We start from the raw sequence: 16,999 nt of genomic DNA on the forward strand, positions 1-16,999 counted from the left end.
CTTTTAAGTGCATTGGGGTTTGGGTTCTATAAGAGTATTTTTTCTAGCTCAATACCAATGGAAACTGTCTGTAAGCAACTAAGCCCATATACACACATACAAAAACTAAAGACAAAACACTTTTTGCCCACCAGAAGAGGTAGCATTAGACAAGGTGCTTGAATTAGAGGAAAAGGAGCATACCATGTGTATGTGAAGCACGTTTTGAAGCGTAGGTGAGTGTATTAAGAACACCTAAGAAAAAAAAAAAAAAAAACCACTAAATTACAAAAGTTAATTACAATGGGAGGGGAGATTTAAGAAATATCTAGAGGTGCTAGTTAACCTAAAAGACTCTTGGACTATACCAAACTTATTGGTTTGAATTAAGTTGTAACATACTTTAAAAAGAATTAAGAAAAAAAAATGAAAGTCTCACAAAAACTCTCTTTCATAAGTTTTTAGCACAAAATCAACAAAAATTCTATGACCACACACTTTAACACAACTTAGACACGTGACGACTGAATTACTCTTCACTAAGTTCTTGTGAGGAAAATGAGTTTGGAAGCACTAGAAAATCACAAATCGTTGATTACCAAATCAATTTTGCAAGTGGCCACTTTTATAATGTTGAGTCAGTGATTGTTGCCTAACCCCCCATGTCTCTTTTTTTTTTTTAAATATTGTTATTGAGAATCAACCCCCCACGTCTCCGGTTCTCTCATTAAACTATTCTTCCAAATGAAAAGACCAAGTTTAAATACTCTTCTTATTTAAGATATTCTTCCTACTAATGTTCACTTGAGGATTTAGTCATAAGATTCTTAAAAATAATGATAATAAAATTAAATTAAGAGAGAGAGATACTGTGTCATAAGAATTAGATATTAATGGCTAATTTCTTAGATCCACTTTTGAATTACACTAGTATATACTAGTGCAAATTAATTAAAAACTAATATATAACCCCGTGCTTACGCACAGGAATTGTCAATTGTAATAGTACTATTGATGTTAACTTGGGTTATTAAACATATAGAACATTAGTTTGACCAAGATATTTGAAGGTACTAAAATGATTTTTCTTGACAATTTTCATGATATTGGTTACGTCAAGTTTCTTACTACACTGCATAATTAAATATATGAATAATCACAATTAAATATATAAAATTTTGTTCGAATATACACATTAATTTCAAATTTTCATTAGAAAATAAACTCTAACTATCATCACAAAGAGCCAAATTGTGTGCCTTTTTGTTTTTGATAATACATAAAAAGATAAAGTAGGTTTTTGATATGTTAAAATGACATATTTTTACAACACCTGATGCTGATCTCTAAGAGGAATCCCTTAATGGCAATGCCTCATTAATGATATTTAAAGCCGTATTGTTAAAACTATAAAAGAAATATGCAATAAAAACAAAAATTATATATTTATTTAAGGTTGCTCTTAAAAAAAATAAAATAAAAAAACTCATTTTTCCCAATTGCCAAGGGGCCTCGATAAGTCAGGATAGAATTGGGGCTAAAGCCTTAAAAGATTAAATTTTATAAGAATGTGGTGTAAAAACAAAGTTTTACCCCTCCAATCCCAACATGCCACTTCATCATATTACATGTATTAAAGAAAAGGCACAACTACACTCAATCAATTCTAGTACTCATTTGAAAATCCGTGTAAAACATGGGTTTTACACCCCATCCTTACCGAATTCAGACTCAACCTTAAATCAGCTAAGGATCACAAATATCTTTTTCACAACCTACTTCACTAAAACCATTGATACAATATTATAAAGAAAAATAACCAAATACAAACAAAAGCAAAAACTAAATTTTAAAGTCACGTTTATTTGGATTTAATAGATGAGAAATACCACCCAATAAGAATCATAGATGCAATATTGCAGATTGCATCCAATAGCAATAAAAACGGCTTGATTATTTGAATAATTGATCGTAGATGTATTGAGTTAGATGCTTCATTACATTTCTTGAGATCTCCCATGTCACAACTCCTTGATAAGTATGGAAACTGCTTGGAAAAGGCTGTAGCAATACATTAAACACATATTATCAACACAAGGGAGTAGAAAACGATGAATCCAAATAATTCATGTATCATAGAATTTAGTGCATTGATTGTAGGAGTACTCAACAATCATAAACCATAACAATTGCAAGCTAAAAACTTGTCGGTGTAAAAGTAGAAAAGAAAAAGAAATGTAGACACATTAAAAGTAATAGGTCTTACAAAATTAGTCCCAAAAAAAAGAAACAATATCTTCTACCAATTACTCAAACATAAATCATATATAATGCCCGAATTTAAAAAGTAAAAATTAAAAATTTACCAAAAGCTGTTTTTAGCAATTTGATGGAGGTGAAAGGGTAATAAGTGGTAACCCTCAGATCTCTCTCTCTCTTTTGGTCCTTTTTTTTTTTGGAGTGAAAATAGCAATAACTCTCATTACATAGGAATATGGTTGAAGCTTAATCAGGCAATATGGTTGAAGCTATTCCATCCACACTTGAAAAGAGTCCACATGGCAAGCAAATTAATTGAGCTTGTAAGTGAGTAGGGGTGTCAAATGGACGGGTTTGGGTGGACATAATTGGGTTGGGCATATAAAACCCATTTATCCATTAAAACCCATTTATCTAATTGTTTCTAACTCAAATCCAACACAACCCAATTATTTTGGGTAAACCCCAACTCACCCAATTACCCAATTATCAAAATGCCATTAAAGTGAAAACCCACATGGTCACTATCAAAAAAAAAAAAAAAAAAAAAACCTATAGCATAGATCTAAATTTCCCAAAAAAAAAAAAAGCAAGCAAATTCCACGACAATTCACACAAACACTATGTTTGTTTGCTGAGAAAATGCAGGAAACGATTAAAACAAAACAAAAATCCAGAATGAAAGATTCAAAAAAAAAAAAAAAAAAAAAAAAAAAACCTATAGCATAGATCTAAATTTCCAAAAAAATAAAAGCAAGCAAATTCCAAGACAATTTACACAAACGCTATGTTTGTTTGCTGAGAAAATGCATGAAACGATTAAAATAGAACAAAAATCCAGAATGCGAGATTCTAAAAAAAAAAAACCCAGTCTTAAACTCAACTCTACTGCTTTTAATGCGTCAATTATATTTTTGGAGCTTAAAACTTTCTTTTTTCTTTCTCTCTCACTTTCTGAGCAACCAAACAGACACTACATACAAACACATGCACACACAAAGAATAACATGAAACCCACGGAAGAGCTCTTAGAGCGGAAGTTCCTGGCAAGAGACAAAAGCCGCTTAGCAGCTCGGAGAGCCCCAACCAGATCGGACAACCATGACAACTCCACATCCACATCATCAGAAGTCGCCGTCACCGCATCATCCACCAGCCGAGCACGAAACTCTCTGATCTCCTTAAGCAAATGCGTGAGTAGCGAAATCCTCCGCACCAGATCCATACAGTCCTTCCTAAACGACCAGCCGTCATATACACCACTACCAACAGCAATACCGGCCGCAGTAACTTCCCTGACGAGCTCAAGCACCAATGGATTCCATGAGTTCTAGATGAGAGCTAGATAGAGCAAGCGAGAGAGACAAAGAGGAGTGTTTGGAAGCCGAGAAAATGAAGGAAAATGAAAACCTGAAAATTGAAACCTTCATCTTCTTTTTATTTATTTTTTTATTTTATGGGAAGGGCTAAGTTGAATTTGGGTATATTGTTTTTGGATTAAATGAGTCTCAATGGGTTTTTAGTTAAAACCCAATAATTGTTGGGTCTAATTGGGTTGATGTCCATCTAACCCAACTAATAATTGGGTGGGTTTAAATTCAATTAGAGTTGGTGGGTTTAAATGGCAAATGAATTTGGACTTATTTTGTCACCCCTCTAAGTGATGGGACAAAGCAAAACTACACGTCTACACCAATCAAAATTCTTGGTGTAACATCTGGCATCGTGTAAAATTACTAAAATATGACCAATATAAATTTTCATCATGTATGAACATTGGAGTAGTTAGGAGAAATATGGAATGGACGAAACCCCCTTTGCACGTGGACATTATACATGAAGTTGTGGGACTTCAATACAATTATTACAGAAATGATCCTATAAAATACTTCGTCGCAACAGTGCTATCTTTGTGGGGAGTGAATCAGTATTTGCTTGCCACAAAAATGTCTTCAGCCTTGGTGGAATCTTGAGAGACCATAATCGATCTCATAGTTTAGATGGTTGTACAAAATCCCCAGTACTTGGCCGCCCTCTATTTTGTTCGTCCATAACAGATTATTAGCAATATGTAATTATATAGAGAGAACTGATCTTTCTGTTTGCCACTTCTTTCTTGGTCTTTAAGTTTTAACGCATTAGGTCCCTCGGTTTTCTAAGTGGTATAAATTCTTGCACAAAAATTAAAACAATCAGCTCCTCGTTTTTTGTACTAAAAAACTTTTTTGACACTATTAAAAAGGTTTTATTCGCCTTCTCCCAAAAAAAAAAAAAAAAAAAAAAAAAGCACAGCCTTTAAACGTAAAATGCAGAATTCTAGACAGGGGAGGTTAACCTAACGTGTTATTCAGCCAAAAAAAGAAAAAGGAGCACAACGTTTGTTTTAATGAGAGTGGGCATTGATGGATAATTATAATGTAGCCCCACTTACATTTAGATAGATGGAGCAAAATTGGACTTTCATTTCATATTTGAATTGAACAATTGAAATGATAATTAATTTGACTTTCTCTATGCTTCACCTATTATTATATACTAGTATTTAACCCACGCAATGCACGGGAAAAATTTTTCACTTTTAAAATACCATCAAATTGACATAACAATACAATAAAATACAACAATTAATATGTTTATTAAAGGCTTTGTTTTAATAATGCCAATCAATTCAAAAAACAAAAATTACAATTGTGCGGTGTAGAGTCAAGTTCAATAACAATGTCAAAAGTCCAAAATTCCCCATAGCAAAAAATAAAGTCTAAGTACTTATTAACCAAAAAAACATCTAGTGAGCAAAGCCATATTCTAGCTAGGCCTGATGAACTATAAATGTCAACTCTGTTTCACTTGGATGAATTGAGTCATCATCAGCCACCTGCAAAAACTATAGCACATATGTAGAACTCCTTCAAATGGATTCTTTAGTGTGCTAAATGGGTGATTGTTGTCCAACTGGAGGCAATAGCACAATGAAGACCTATTTAAATGTAACCTTTGAAATAATAGAAACTAATAAAACCTTTTGAGCTCCATGTAAGGAGAACATATTCAATAATAATATAAGGTAAAATTCCAATGTAAAAATACAAAGAAACAATATTTTAATTTCTATTGGTAGAAAGTAAGGGATTGATAAGAGAAAGCACAACTGATATAAAAAAGAACTTTGATGTACTTATAAGTATTGTTGTTCTAGTCTTAAATAGATATAAATAAATAAATAAAGCATCAAACATGGTTAACAATTGAAAATTTTAATATATAAACAACATCTATATTAAATCTGTGAAAAGTTGAAAACCATAAAAGAACAAAGAACCTAAAACAAAATTGGAAAAGAAAAATAAATACATATTTTTTCTCTGTCAAGTTACAATTTGCTCAATCTTTTGTAGTTTGAATTCTAAGAATGCATCTTACAATCCTAGCCACCAAATTTCCACTATGGAAGTTTCAAGTGTGTAACGGTCATAAGCATTATAGTGTCTAGAGATTTTTTTTTTTTTTTTTAATAATTAAAAGCACATAGTTCTTGTAATTCAAATGGTTTTATTTTTTGATAAGTTGTAATTCCAGTGGTTCTTTAGAAAATTATACTAAACCGATGTCCAAAGTTGAAGCACATACATGCTAGAGGAATTGCATCTAAAATCTCATCTTTAAAAAATTTAAACACATCAAGCAGTTTGAATATTTTCCGTTTTCTTAACTTTTTACATCAGACCATCAGAGAATAGAGGTAAAATTTCTTCTTTTCACCAAGTATAGACATTTCCTTCACTTTAGATAGACTATTAATTCTACTTTAATTACTTATCAAAAGGAACTCTGATAGAAAAACACTTCCATTTCTACACAAACAACATTAAAAAAAAAATTCTAAGTTGTTACAAACTACTTTCTATTCTTCTCAAATAGCACATGAATTTACATATCCAAAAATTGGGTTTTATTAAATACTCCAGAATATGTAAAAAAAAAAAAAAACAAAACTCAGTAAATAATTAATTATTTTCATTCATATACCAAAGCAACAATACCTGAATAACCTTCTAAAATATAAGCCTTTTTCTGTTCTTCATGAGCAAAATTCTAGCAATGCAAAACAGCTTTTTTTTCTTTTTTTGCATAGCAGTCATTGGAAGAAACACTGAATTTCCTATAATGGCACCCACTCTGGCAGCTCCCAACTACTAAAAATATCTTCCTGTGGTGGTTAATTGTGCAATGTACCCCGGTTTTCTGGACTATTTTATTGCTGATGAACTAACAGAATTCGTTCAAAAGCAAACTAAATTTCAGTTATTGAAAACAACAGAAATAAAAAAAATTAGTCAATTCGAAATGAATCTGTTTGACTGCCAAATGTATATTGAAAAATATATAAGAAAACCTTGAATAAAAAAAATTACATTAGCTCACATTTAAAAAAAAAAAATGGTTTGACTTATGAATCCAAAATCTTCTCAACTACATTACCACCAACAAATCATTTCACTTGTCCTTACTAAATTTGCTCGCAAATACATAAATTGACTGCTTACAAATAAAGAAAATATACATTGTAACACCACTGTGATATAAAAGACACAATATCCAACATCTTGAGTTATTCTTGTTACAGTACAACATTATGGGAAAACAATGCACTTCAAAACACTAAACTAAGTGGATAATCTTTAATGGGACATTGTAGGCATCAAGACCTATTATAAAAATATAAAGAATGGAAGTATTTGCCTATTTTAAAAATACTAAACATTGATATATGAAACAGCAAATGAGTTCCACTAACCATTACATATATCATGAATTCCATCCAACACATGATAGACATTATTAATTTAGCCAACTTTGAAAGCAAAACAATATATATATATATATGAATAAAATTTCTACTTTGATTTTAGTTTAATTTTTTAGTTTTGTTTTAGACCTACTATCATATAGTATATCTTCAATTTGTTATGCCTTCCAAAAAGAGAAATAAGAATAATATTATTACATCAAAACCAAAATAATCAGATTGGCTAAAGAAACAATATATATATTTTAAATCTTATAGTTGAAGATAATAATTCTTTACTACAAATTGGCAGGATTGATACATACAAATATTTATGCATGTGCACATTTATATACCTTGCTGCCCCTTTTTTAACCATGCCAAAATTCCAATGAGATAATTATGATAAAGCTTTAATCATCTCAAAACAGAATAAAAGTACTTACAGAGCATGCGCTTAAAAAAATTCCAAGGCATAGGTAGGAGCTTTTACTGTGAATGACCTCAAGCTATGTATCCACACCCAATTTTGCATCCCACCTTGGCTGTGGGAAATTTTAGACCAACTCTGTAAAAAAAACCTATTCAAGTTCTATTTTTTCAACCCACAAATTAGCAAACAATATTTTTAAAAGGCAATCTTTGAAAGAAAAAACATTATCACCAAAACTAATCAAAGACATAAATGTGTTCGCGAAATTGATTTAACAATTGCAATTTCTATAAGCTTTTTCATTGAGGAATTTTATCAATTATATTATACACAAACCCTCCCCCCCAAAAAAAATCATTAGCATTGCTAAAATCAATGCAATAAACTTTAACATTAAAGAATTAAGAAAACCCATAAAAACCAAAAAATAAAAAACAGCCCACAATCCTTTCACACTCAAAGAACAGGTGGAAATTTTTTATTACCTTGACAATCCTTCCTCATTAACCGTACACTGCCACCAACAATAGCCAAGTTGCTCTCTAAGAAGCTTTCATGTACACAACCCAACCATCAAATCACAATGAAAGTTGTCAACCACCTACCAATCAAAAAATCTCATATTATACTTCTGAAATTATCAGAGACTTTCTCTACAGCCAAACACAACAATAAAAAAGGGGGAAAAAAAAAGAAAAGAAAACATGCTGAAATAAAGAAATGGAACCTTATTGGAAGCAAATTGAAATGTGAAAAACGAACAAACAATTTAACTGATTCTTAGGTGCAGATTTTAGTCTTATAATCCAAATTGACTTTTGAAATCAACAATACTTGAACTAAAAGCAATTTGAAAATAAAAGAATTAGTAAAACTAAATAAAAGTTAAAACGATTCACAATTATATTATGCAATTTTGTCGGAAAGGGAGGAAAAGAGTGACCTAGTCGGTGCTTTGGGCTAATAGCATCACTGGGGAAGAGAATAAAAAAGGCCAACAAACATCACTTAGAATTTTATCAAACAACTTGTGTACATGTAAAAGAAACAACACTTAATGAATCATTGTAAAATTCAAATGTAACAAAAAAACTTCCTAAACACGTATGTATCAGTACTTCGAATTTGCAATTTGAGCCCATATCTAACTGAAGTTGCTTGGACAATATTCAAGTGCATATTAATTAACTTTAGATTAAATTCCCATTCTAAACATATTGGGCATAAATCAGCAATTTCAATCTGAGAAGAACAAATTCCAAATCAAATGAAAATTGAAACTCTAATAGATGACGGGAATGAAGTTGAGAATAATAATGAGTTAGGAGAGCAAAAAAATTGATTACTTGAGCAAACAAAGTCTTGAAAGAAATGAGAGGTACATATCAGAATCTGTGTTGGACCCTCGTTTCCTGAAAAGTGAAAGCCAAAAAAGAAAGAAATATATGAAATAAAGAAAACACAGAACACAAATTGGAAGCAGAAAGTAAAACAAAAAAATGGTGAAAAAAAAAAATGGTGGGAGAAAGAAGAGGTGCCTATCGGAGAGATTGAACATCATTAAAATGCACTCAAATAACTTTACAAAAACGAACAAAGAGAACATAGGAAACCAAAATATATCGAAGGGGTAATGAAATATATATCAATTATTAAAAAATTAAATTAAAAAAACATAAATGAACTGCCATGCATGTAGGCAGATACCCAAAACGAATGCAACCCAAATAGGCAAAACAAAACCTATTCTAATCCAAATTCCTGAGTAAATTATTAAAAAAATCTAAATCTAAACCAATCCAACCAAGAAATTCAAACCTAAATTACATTCAATTCCCAGATTTGAAAACGAAAAGGAAAAGGAAAAAAAAAAAACAAAAACATTAACTTTACCGGTTATGGGTACACGGCCTATCTCTCTGATGGTGGCAGATTTTTCTCTACCTAGTCCCCACTCCGTGCCTTCTCTGTTTACCATTCTGCCAAGGTTTTGGGTCTGCAAAATTGTTTTATGAAACTTTTTGATTTCGTCGCCTCTCTCTTTCTCTGCTTCTTTCTCCATGTACTCATCGCCTCTCTCTATTTCTGACCCAAAATACCAATCTATTAATCAAAACCAAATCTGAACCAAAATACCAATCTAAATCATAATCAACACCCAATTGATTCTCCAAATAAAAACCAAAAACCCTAAATTTTTAAATTTAAAACAGAACTTTTACCAGTAGTGATTCCGATAGTTGGGTAGTGAGTGGAGGCTTACGGTGATGGCAGAAGATCTGGGTGGCGCCCTTCTCTCTATCTCTGTCTCTCTATTTCTCTGTCTCTCTTTTCTCACGATCTCTCTTTCTCCTTTCTCCGTGTAGCAGTTTTTCGTTTCTTTTTATTTTTTTTAAGCGGTTAGTTGCCTTTCCTTTTATAGCTAGAGGGCTCCCAAACAGTGTTTTAAACGGTGTTTTTTTTTTTTTTTTTTTTTGAGAAACTAAACAGTATTGTAGTGTTGCCAAATAATGAGATGTATCGCTTTTTAGAATTTTCTTTTCCATTTGGCCTTAAATTTTTAACAATTTCATTAGTGGTGGTTTTGCAAAACAATGTGGGAAAATAGCATCTCGAGTTTTTAAAATTCGAGTTTCATGATAAAACTCAAGTTTTAAATGCTCGAGTTCCAGAGCTGGCAAACAATAATTATCTACATGAAACTTGAGTCTTTAAGACTCGAGTTCCTTCATTGACACATACCGTTCAACTCCATTTCTTCATTCTAGACTTTTGGAGTTCATCTTCCTGGGTTTCTTCTTCTTCTTCTTCATCTTCGTTCTGTTCTTTCTTCTTCTTTGTTTGATTCAGTCCACAAATCGGTTGCGTTCCCAAACCGAATCCCAGTTCACAACTTTAGTTCACAAACCAAATCAGTCCACAACTTTAGTTCTCCATGTTTTCCAGTTCTGCGTTGTTGCGTTCTTCAAATCAACTCCTCTGTTCAGATTGGTTGCGTTCTTCAGATCAACGTTTTCCAGTTCAGATCATTCTGCGTTCTCAACTCCAAATCTCTGTTTCTCTTCTTCGAATCTGCATTTTTTTTATCTTACTTTCCAAATCGCGTCTTCTTCTTCCTTCGGATATGTTTGCTCTGTTCTTCAGATACTTCTCGAGTCTAAGAAACTCAAGTTCCACGTGTACAAATTCCTCCATCTCAGAACTAAAACTTGAGTCTTTGAGATTTGATTTTGTCACCGAACTCAAGTTTCAAAAACTCGAGATGATAGTTTCCTACATGGTTTCAAAACCTTACTAAATAACAATATTCTATGCCCTCACTCTGCTAGTCTGCAAATTCCCTATGCTTTTTAACTTAAACGTTTCTGAATTTTAGATAGATAGTTATCTTATTTGTCAGCACCTCCTTAATTGTAGGAATCCACTTTCTCTCAGCTTTTGCTATTATATATACTAGTCGCTAACTCGTGTGATGCACGAGAATAGAACTGAATAAGTTCCATGAAAAAAAAAAATCGTTATTTTTGAGTTGGAGTAGTAAGCAAAAATGCATGAAATTAAAAAAAAAATGATATTGAATGAAAAAACACAGTTTTATTAGTTAGGCAGAAGAAAGTAATTTTGTTTTATTTATTATTTTTTTGTGAGAAGGAATAAGAAATAGAATGTTGCATTTTTAGTTTAGTTTGTGTTACATATATAGGTATATATAAGATTTGTTGTAATATATATGCCAAAAGATATCTATTGAAAGGTCATAGTCCTTCGAATTTAATATACCAAAAGGTGTTTATTAAAAAGTTATAACCCTTCATATTAGACATTTCAAAAGATGCCTATTGATCCGAAAAAGTTCCTATTAAATGAAAATGTGCATATTGACCGAAAAGGTGCCTATTGAATGAAAAAGTTCCCATTGAAAAATAAAAACCTCAAATAGAAAGACACAATTGTTCGGTATCCAAACACAAACAAACGAACAAAAAAATAAAGTCTCACATTTACAATGACAATTCAAATATATTAGGAATTGAATTTTTAAAGAATAACACTAATCTTCTAATTAAGGAATTGAATTTTTGCTATTGAGTATAAAGCTTGATTGGTACTGATTACTAAACAATTAATATTGAAAAGGGTTCTCGTTTAGCTATCAAGAAAATATCCTATTCCTTGCTAATGAATATAAGATAACCAAAAAATTAAATAAAAACTTATTCTTCACCATGACACCAAACCCCCTAGCCACAATCATGGTTCTCGCAATTTAATTCCCATTGTCCATGACAAAGTATCCCATTACTCACCCACCTATATTAGTGCATCCATATTCTCTTCATTAGTAACTTACAACTGCTCCATGTTGCCTTAACAGGTGAACTTTAATGTTCAAAGAAATGATAACTTCAACATGTGGCATTTTGCTAGGCCACACATTTATCTAGCTGCTGTTATTAATCAATACAAAGGCAGGGAAATGAACAATGTTATGGTACAAACAGCTTTGTAACACAGCTTGAGTCCTCAAACAAAGCATACAATATTGATAGACATTATAATGAATAGAAACTGCACTTGATGTGGCTCACTGCATAAGAAGCAACATATTAATGCCTGTCCAAATCAAGCTTCAATGCTGTTTCTTCAGCTTGCTTAAACTGAAAAACATATCCATTTGCAATCAATTAGTCTTAGCGCATAAAAACTTGGTAGAAAGTCAATAAATAAGCCAGAAAAAATAATAATAAAAATCTTAACTGCTCTAGAGTTTCAATCTTGTATCTCCAAATGCAGATCATATCAAATCCTCCCTAATAAAAAGAAAAGGCGAGCAAATTATTAAAAAAAAAAAAAAACTTGAAATAGAACTTATATTTAAAATGACATATATAAAGAAACAAATTGATGAGCAGAATATTGTAAAATACCTCAGGTGGTGTGGCACATAGTAGGTAAAAGCAATGGTATTTTCTTTCAGATTTGGTAATTTAGCAAGCAGGAGAACTTTCTAGCGAATTCCTTCTAATTTCTGCCCCACTATAATTACATAGTAATGTCACTATGACCTTTTCAAGAAAAAAAAAAAGTCACTATGAAAGGAATAAAAGTGTAAGGATAGTCTTCATTGAAAAGCAAACCATGGAAAACTAATAAAAACCTTGAGTTGTTGTTTCGAATTGTTTTGGCATTGTTAAAGGCCTTAAGAACTGGGTTGGACTGTGATATTATAGGTCAATGTGGACATAAACCTTGATTTTTACTTAATTCTTCCAATAATATGCCAAGCATATACTCATGGGAAAATTTGAAACCCAACTATGCATCTTTCTACTCCAGATTGCCCGCCTAATTATGCAAGATATCTCATGAGCATCTTTGTTGTCTTAATTTTACCAGCACCTCTATCTCCATTAACAAAAATTGAATTTTCTTTTCCTTCATTAATCATTGCCCTATTTTCTTAAACAATACATCAAATAAGAAACTACCACATAAGTAAACAAAAAAACCTATCACATCCAGGAAGTGATATGAATTGCATACATTTGAAATGTAATTAACTTGACTTAGATATTTAGGAAAGATGCAGGCCACTAATAGTAGTATGAGGTCTAAGAATGGCTACGTATAACTAGATGTAATTTTTTGTTTCACTTTACCGTAATTAATTTATAAAACATGCCTATCTAGATGGTCTCAATCAAATTTAAAGCTGTAGCTGTTTAGTTATATAATATATTAATAAAGAAGGTATAGTCCAGAATTCATTCCCATTTAAGAAGATTATTAAATTTTCTAATGTTGCAACTTGGGTTTTGATGATGGAAAGTTCTAGTGTACAGAGTACTAAATTGCCACTTATGTTGATGACATAGTATGCCTAAATGCACATTAGAAAAAAAGCAATGACCAATGGCAACTAAAACCAACAGGTACAAACCATGGAGTGGATATAAACTAATGCAAGAGTAAGACATTTTGTCAAACACATGGTGCGTACAAAATTTCAACATTAGAATGTACCATAAAACTAATAATGAACAATCCTAAGTGTGGGATGAGTACATCAAATAGTTCAAACAATCAAAGCCAAGTCAGAAATCCACACCTCATGTATCAATGTCTAAGATATAGGATTTTTTTTTCTTCTAAATAATGTGCAAGATATTAACAATTGTTATTATAAATAAAAGAAATTAATAGTTTAAAATAGAAATATACAGCTTATTTACACATTGAACAGTTCCGGTAACACAACAAACAACAAAAATAACATAACAAAAAGACAGAACAAACAAATTGAAGAGCATCAACTATACGAAACTACATAACTAATTAAATTATTCCATGAACAGTGTAAAGCCAAAAACCCAACTCTTCCATGGCTTTTATATCATAAGAAAGCACATGATATCTGTCTTAATTGATGTTAAACCTTCCAATTTGCAAAATAAAATATAGAACCCAGAATTCAAAATCATACTGTTGGTTTTTTGGGACAGTGAGAAACCAACCAGCAAGTGAAAAAATAAGATTAATAAGAAAGAAGCAAAATTAAGAAGAAGCCACACCCTATGTGTTCAACTGGGTTTGGTTTACTGCAAATGCATATTATATAACAACAATCAAATGAAAATAGTGTCTGAAAAAATCAGAAAAGAGAAGAACGAAAAATCTATGGAAGAGCATAAAAGAGAAGAAAAAGAATCTGTCCAATACCAGAACAATCTCATAGACAAAACATTTGACTCCATGCTTCATCCGGTTGTGTCAAATCAGCAATTGATGTAGCAATCTCTTCATCAGTATCAGAGGGGACTGGTCTGACAGTAGTGAAGGGCCTCCCATAGATCTTTCTCTCCTACTCTCTCTGCACAACACATTCATTAAAAAAAAAAAAAAAATCAAAATTAAATTGCAGAAAACTATAACAGAACAAAAGGGCTCGATACAAAATTGGAACAGAAAATTAATAATTCTGTTGATTCAATGATTACACAAAACTGTAACCATTTAAAAAAAAATTCGTAATTAATAATTCTGTTGATTCAATGAATATATTGAATTGATAAGGCTTATTATACATTAAATTGAGTAGACAATCATTTCAAGAGAAAACCAAAAGCCCAAAACAGAACTGGATCTACACATACCTAAACCTAAACATATCCATCAAAAATACCCAAAACTGAGTTGTACTTAATACCCAAGTATTAAAAAGTTTTTCTCTCTGCGTTTGCCTACGGTTCCAGCAGTCTAAGGCCGGTGTTGTAGTGAAAATTGATGGTCATAGTGGCCCTTCAATATTCCTTCCAAACTGTCTCTCAGTTTCTTTATTTTCACCTTTCAAATTGTCTCTCAATCTCTCTCTTATCTGAATTCATTTGTGTGTTTTTTAAACCATATACATTTATTAAGAAACCTTTAAACGGCTTTGAAATTTAAACAGTGTATTAGCATTCCCAGAACCGGTGTAGCCTTCGCTTTTAAAATGTACATGTGTGTGATTGAAGAGCGTAAAAAGAGAAAGAAACGGTGTAATATTTGTAACTACTGAATGAACCCTAAATCAAAATCAAGCCAATTGAAATACCAAAAGCCAAAATCATATTTAACTGGCATGTAAAAAAATCAAAATTGGAAACTTTACTGGTAAAGCTTTTGGAGAAAGACTGGTCCGATCACAGTAAACATGTTCTTGACGTCGAACTGTAAGGCAGCGACTCCGAAAAGACGGTAGCAGGACGCAATACAATGGGAGGAAAGCTTTTTGTGAGAAGTCGGGCTGATTTTAAGGGACCTAAGAAGTTCTTCATCGTTGTAGAGAGAAGGATTTGGTAAATTAGAGAAAAGAAAGAGAGGGGGAAACAGCTTCGGTGAGGGTAGCAAATTGATGACTGAAGGCAGTGACAGGGGAGGGTTGGGGAAAACGATGGAGACTATATTGGGGGTCAAAGGTTGAGAAAAGGCGAAGAAACTGTTTTTGAAAAAAGAGTCTAATAAGAGAGGCCTTTATAAAATAATACTAGCCTCTGAGCACGCGCTCACGCACGTGTTCAGAGGCTCTTTTATTTTTTGGGTAAGGGTTAATTTAGAGCATTTATTATAATTTGGGATTATTATATTTTTCAATCACAAAAAAAATTTAGGAGTGTGATGAGTATCATGTGTAGAGAAATAATTTTTCATTACACCCTTAGATATTTTTGTGTTAAAAAAAATGTAGTAATCTTAATTTATAATAAATGAGAATTATTTACATTTACCAAAAAATAGAAGAGCCACTCACGCACGTGCTTAGATGCTAGTTAATATTTATGCATTTTAAACTACTAATATGACCAAAAGTATCATGAGAGTCACTCCAAAAAATGAACACTGATATAGCATTGAAAACATATATTCGTATGTAGATTTATGGAACAAATTCTTACTAAGAAAAACTAAAATTTATGGAATAAATGTTTCACCTTACTACCAAAAAAAAGAAAAGTTTTACGTCCACAACATTTTCATAACAAATCATAGGTAATCCTTAGGATTTATTGTAGAAATGTTATAAACATAGCATTTTTGGAAGAAAAATATGTACAGCATGACTCATAACTCCAGTCATAACTTCTTTGCGCTTGAGATTTCCGTTCCAATAGACATAGACATAGAACAATTGAAAGACTTAACAGCTGCCAATATAAACAATCGATTAGCAGAAACAAATTCCAATGACACTCTTTTATTAAAAAAAGAAAAAAAAATCATTTGAAGATAACTTTTTATTCACCTTTACATGAGACTGTGACTTTATGTGCCATTTTTTATTGGCATGTACCCAAGGCTAGAAACTAAATTTGTTAGAGGAATATCTTAGCACGAATGAATTTCTCTTTTGTTGAAATAGTATCATAATTTCTGGCATTTTTCATTAAGAGCGGATCAACATGGAAAAGAACCAATAACACATCAACATAAAAACAAATACGTAATAGTTAAATCAAGTTCTGCATTACTAACCTTTGTATGCATTTCTCCGTCGATTCCTGTTGCATATTTTCAAAGATTTAGTTTTCATTTATAAATGTAGTTGAATTGATGAAAGTAACTTAGGAAAAATCCAAACAATGGGAAATGTGCAATTCAGGGGATCTTAGGAATTGCTCACCATCATCGTGGGCTCTGGTTGAAAAGGCAAGAGTCGAATAAAATTCTTTAAAATTGTTTGATGGAAGGATAGATTGGTGAGTCACTAGCCCTATAATTCATTCTAATTTTTCTCTAGAGTAATGGTGTAACATGTGCAAGGTGAAAACTAAATCTAAAATAGGAGTGGAATGGGATTATTTGGAATTGAAAAATGAGTAGAAGAGTGATCCCAGGAGATTTTGATTTAGTGGGAAGTTAGTGGGATGGACGGATGGTTGTGTATGGTGTTTGAAGAGTGGGAGTCAGTTATTCAAGGAGCAAATAGTTTGTAATTTATATATATATATATATATATATATATTTTGCTAAAATTTAGGAGTTTTTAATTATTAATTTTACAT

The 16,999-nt window shown here is 31.7% G+C and overlaps 2 long non-coding RNA genes and 1 pseudogene across 6 annotated transcripts; 1 reads left to right on the forward strand and 2 right to left on the reverse strand.

Moving 5' to 3' along the window:
- LOC126724231 (putative disease resistance RPP13-like protein 1) overlaps positions 1–16,999 on the forward strand; it is a 76,524-nt pseudogene that overhangs the window by 12,762 nt on the left and 46,763 nt on the right.
- On the reverse strand, positions 4,850–8,870 carry LOC126724260 (uncharacterized). 2 transcript variants are annotated; one of them, XR_007654844.1, is made up of 4 exons: positions 8,804–8,870; positions 7,943–8,058; positions 7,471–7,592; positions 4,850–6,504 (listed from the first exon to the last, which is right to left on the reverse strand). It is a non-coding gene; the product is annotated as an uncharacterized LOC126724260 (long non-coding RNA). The 2 variants fall into 2 exon arrangements; XR_007654843.1 differs by lacking the exon at positions 4,850–6,504 and having other exon boundaries at positions 6,512–7,592.
- LOC126724256 (uncharacterized) lies at positions 11,839–15,454 on the reverse strand. 4 transcript variants are annotated; one of them, XR_007654840.1, is made up of 5 exons: positions 15,109–15,454; positions 14,178–14,328; positions 12,386–12,523; positions 12,216–12,268; positions 11,839–12,115 (listed from the first exon to the last, which is right to left on the reverse strand). It is a non-coding gene; the product is annotated as an uncharacterized LOC126724256 (long non-coding RNA). The 4 variants fall into 4 exon arrangements; XR_007654838.1 differs by lacking the exon at positions 12,386–12,523; XR_007654839.1 differs by having other exon boundaries at positions 11,839–12,268.

Source organism: Quercus robur, chromosome 4 (assembly GCF_932294415.1).
Source record: "Quercus robur chromosome 4, dhQueRobu3.1, whole genome shotgun sequence".
Classification (NCBI taxonomy): domain Eukaryota; kingdom Viridiplantae; phylum Streptophyta; class Magnoliopsida; order Fagales; family Fagaceae; genus Quercus; species Quercus robur.